Consider the following 4,924-nt stretch of genomic DNA (forward strand, 5'->3'; position numbering starts at 1 on the left):
GAGGACAATATTCCAGAAACTAGAACACCCAACTACCTAGGATGAACAGAGCTTGGGGTCTGTGTGGAGGAGGAGGCAGAAGACAGAACTGACGGCGGGAAAGAAATCTAGAAAGAGTCATTTTCCAAGCTGAGTCTGGACTTCATGCACAAGATGTTCAGAGCCCCATATCCAATCGATTATTAGGTCCTGCTGATACTTGCTGGTATTTCTCCAATCTTCCCTCTTCTCCGCAATCCTCTACTACTACCCTAGCTCAGGACGCCTTCAAACTCGGTCTAGATTACTGCTTTAGCTTCCTAACTAGTTCCCCTGCCTCGAATTCTGCTTCTCCACACTACAGCCACGTAAACCTTTTAAAATCTAATTCTAGGGTTAGGAGCATGGGTTCGAAATAACACCGGAGTCTGAACCCGACCCACGTGTATTTTAAGGAGTCGTTCCAGAAGCAGCTCTCCCTTCCCAAATTCCCAAAGACTAAATTGGTGTCACGCGGTTGCCACGGTAACCAAAGCTTCTGCACCCCCTTCGGCCTCGTTCTCGGAACTGGAGGTTTCAGAGCATGCGGAGAAAATAGCAGGAGAACACGAGTGAATCTAGCACGGCCCTCCCCGTTGCACTTTAAACGCACTCACCTGTCGAAAGCTGGAGCCCTTCTGCAACGCTAAACTCAAGCTCCGGACTCCGAGCAAGCTGAGCACCCCTTCACCGGAAGCGGAGTTAGAGAGCGCTTTGAGTGAGCATGCGCAAAATCTGCCTGGGGGCGTTCCGGCGGCGCGCAGAGGCAGCCCCGCCCCTAGCTCCTCCCTCGGCGGTGGAGGCTTCGCTGTCCTCGCCACGACCCCAGACGTGACCCGGAAGTGACCGGGTACTGCCGCCCTTCCGTTGGCATGGCTCCAAATTTGTCACTTAGTCCGTTGGAGCCGTTAAATGGCAGACTTTAATTGCAAATGAACATTAGAGTGAGGGCGCCTAGATGAGAGGAGCAGTCAAAAAGCAGGGTGTCACCCGAGTAATTCACCGTACGATGACCTTTCGGTTTCTGCTTGGCTGGCGCACTGCGCTGGTCACGCAGGTGTGGCTGGTGGCCCAGACCGGATAAATTTTTACATAGCCTTTTAATTGCTTCCTTGAAATCTTTTTTCTCTTTTATTAAAGTTTTAGCTTGGAATTTAAGTGACTCTGACTGCATCCCCAAAATTTGGCCAAGGATATCTTTTTCCTTCTCAGCAGGGAAGTTCTGTGGACCTGTCTGGGGTCACTTTTCATGAGGAACGTTGACAAACTTACATGAAATAGGGGTCGAAAGTAAGATGGTTAAATGTGAAAAGAGGGCAAGTTGAGGAGCTCTGGGGAAGATGGTCCTGGAAAAGCAGAGACCCATGGGAACAATATATATCTCCAAAATTTGGAGAGTCAGTCTGAGCAAGAAGGGTCATAGCATCAGAAAACAGAACTAGGACTAACTAGTGAAAGTTAAGGGAGGGAGCTTAAAGTCCTTACAAGAATTTTGTTCATAAATAAGGCTGCACAAATAATGGCATAGGCTCCCACAGGAAGCTTTGAGTTCTCCGTACCCTAAAAGTGAACCATTTGAGCAGAATCAGAGTATCATAGAGGAGATTAAAGGGTCAAATAAGAGTTTGTACAGTGATTCCTTAAAATGCTGAAAATACTTGTCTTCATGAACACTATGCATTAGGTATGGGCTTGCAAGAAAAATTGCTTCTGCCACAACTAGGACCCACAACTAAAAATATACAACTATGTACTGGGGGACTTTGGGAGACAAAGGAAAAATTTGAAAAAAAAAGAAAAATTCCTTCTGCTACTCCTTGTGTCATAGGTTCTTGGCTTCACTCAAGCCTGTACTCTAATTCCACAGGCAAGGCTGAGCTAAATGATAATGTCCAGGAGGACACACACATGAAATAACATAGCTGTAAGCATCTAGTCTAGAGGTTTGATCTGGCGACATTTCTTCCCTTGCTGTGGGAAGGTATGAGGTATAATTTCACCAAAACCAACCCAGAGCTGATTTTATATGGCTAGAAATTCGTGGTCTCTCAAAAATAGGGAAAAAAATTCTGATTTAATTTAATGTTCTCAGACAACTCTAGGCAACAGTAGATAAATGAGAAAAAGTCAAGAACTAGTATCTTTATATGCTCTACCCACTCTTCCCTTTTCCATGGTACAATTCTGGTAGAAAATGTGTTAGGGAGAAGAAAGTAAGAAGAAAATGACTATACTATACCACACCCAATAGCATAAATAAGATTTAAAAAATAGGATTTAAAAAAGGAAATGGTCTGACAAAAATGCAAACATAAAACAAAGCATGCAGAAGACTTTCTAGACTCTAATCTAGAAGAAAATGTATCCTAAGCAACAGACAGATGTTCGTGCTAAAAAAGCAACTTAATATGATGATGAATTACACTTTTAAAAAAACTATTAACTGTTATTTAGAGAATATTATCGCCATGAGCCCTTCAATTATTCCCATAAACCCTTTATTAGACTCCCTGCAAATTAATAAAGAACAAGCTTCAGAAAACCAAACAGTTGGAAAGACATCATCATAAATAAACGATATCACAGTTAATAATACAAACAAGATGAAAAAGGAATGTGGCAAAAATGAAAGCATAAGAACAAAACAGCTCACATAATAATATAGAGAAAAATATTATCCAACTGTGAACTCCCTAAAACACACGGGCTACGATCTCACCCCTGACTTAAGGAAAATCTATATCCTCAAAGGCTCAGCTTCATTTTTTTTGCCCATTTCGTGCCCTGAGCCACTCTATAAAGAAGTCTGGCTATCCTACTGGGGAGAGAGAGGGCACAAGACAACAGAGTCCCTGGAGAATGAAACACCACACAGAGAGAGGCCACATGGAGCCAACAGTCAGCATCGTAATTCCATATGCATGAGGAAGGCCTTCCCAGAACTTGCGGCCCAAATCGGTCACTTGCTCATTTCAACCAGACAGTTGAGTCCAGTCGATAACACATGGAGCAGAGGTGAGCTATTCTCGAGAAGCCCTGTGCAAATTCCTGACTCACAAAATTGTGAGCAGCAAAATGGTGGTGGTTTTAAGCATCTGAACTTATTGATCATTAGCGTCTTCCAACTTTTTTCTTCGTCAGTCAGTGTTGTTAGAGATTACCAGTTTATTTATGCTGTGGTCAGAAAACAAACTCTGTGAGATGTCAATATTTTAAAATTTTTAGACATTTATTTTGTTGCCAAAAATATGGACTGTCTTGGTCAATGTTCCATGGACACTAGAAAAGAATGTGTGTTCTACAGTTGTTGAGTGTTGTATATTATCAATGTCGATGAGGTTAAGGTAGTTGATAGTTTTGTTCAGATCTATATTGTAACTGATTTTTCATATCACTATATGAACACTTACTATTAATTACTGAGATCGGCATGTTAAAATGGCAAACCATGTTTGTAGATTTGTCTCTTTTTTCTTTAGTTTTGTCAGCTTTCCTTCACATATTTTGAAGGTTTGTTATTGAACACATAAATGTTTGTGGTTCTTATATCTTCCTGATTAAATAACCATTTTATCATTCTAAAAATATACTTTTTATCTCTGATAAAACTCCTTATCTTGAACGAGTTTGTCTGATATTAACATAGTCACGGCAACATTCTCAGCTTACTGTTTGAGTGGCATATCTTTTCCCATCTTTCTACTTTCAACCTACCTGAGTTTTTTATTCAGTGTTACTTCCCTTGTAGACAATAATTAGTTGGATCTTCACATTTTTAATCCAATCTGATAATCACTATCTTTTAATTGGTGTGTTTTATTCATTTATATTAATTGTAATAATTGATGTCGTTGAATTTAAGTCTATCATTTTTCTGTTTCCAGTTTGTCCCCTTAGTTTTTTGTTGCCCTGTTCTCCACTTCCTGCCATTTTTTGGATTAATCAAAGTTTCAGTATTCCATTTTAATTTCTCTGTTGGCTTTTAGCTATATCTCTTTGCATTATTGTTTTAGCAGTATTTCTAGGATTTATCATCTGCTTTCCTAAATTATCACAGTCTACTTAGAATTAAAATTGTGATGCTTCACATAAAATAAAGGAGCCTTGCCACAGTGTAGTTCCATTTACCATCACCCCCAAGTCCTTTGTGGTTTATTGTCTTATATATTCTATCTACAGACATTGTTATTTTTGCTTTAAACAGTTATATGTATTTTAAAGAAATTAAGAGAAGAAATATATATATTGCCTTTCAAATTTACCCATATTTTACCATTTCCAGTACCTTTCATTCCTTCCAGTAAATTATCTTCAAAAGTAGTTGCCAGAGGGACCAGCCCAGTGGCACAGCAGTTAATTTCACACATTCCACTTTGGCGGCCTGGCGTTCACCAGTTCAGATCCTGGGTGCGGACCTACGCATCGGCTATCAAGCCAAGCTCTGGCAGATGTCTCACACATAAAATAGAGGAAGATGGGCACAGATGTTAGCTCAGGGCCAATCTTCCTCAGCAAAAAGAGGAGGATTGGCTGCAGATGTTAGCTCAGGGCTAATCTTCCTCAAAAAAAAAAAAAATAGTTGCCAGAAATTCTTCCCATTCCTGTACAATCATGTTGCTTCTTCCATTAAGAAGTAGAGTCTATTGCTCCACCCCTCGAATCTGGGCTGGTCTTTTGATTTGCTTTGCTGAACAAAATATGGGAAAAGTGATGCCAAGCCAGTTCTAGGACTAGGACTTAAGAAGCCTTGCACTTTCCATTTTTATCCTCTAGGAATCCAGCCAACGAGTAAATAAGTTTAGGCTAGATTACTGAATACAGGCCTACCTCTTTTATTGCACTGTGCTTTATTGTGCTTCGCAGATACTGTGTTTTTTACAAGATTTTGAGCACCAGCACAAAGGCT

The sequence above is a fragment of the Equus przewalskii genome, chromosome 31 (assembly GCF_037783145.1).
Source record: "Equus przewalskii isolate Varuska chromosome 31, EquPr2, whole genome shotgun sequence".
In the NCBI taxonomy this organism is placed as follows: domain Eukaryota; kingdom Metazoa; phylum Chordata; class Mammalia; order Perissodactyla; family Equidae; genus Equus; species Equus przewalskii.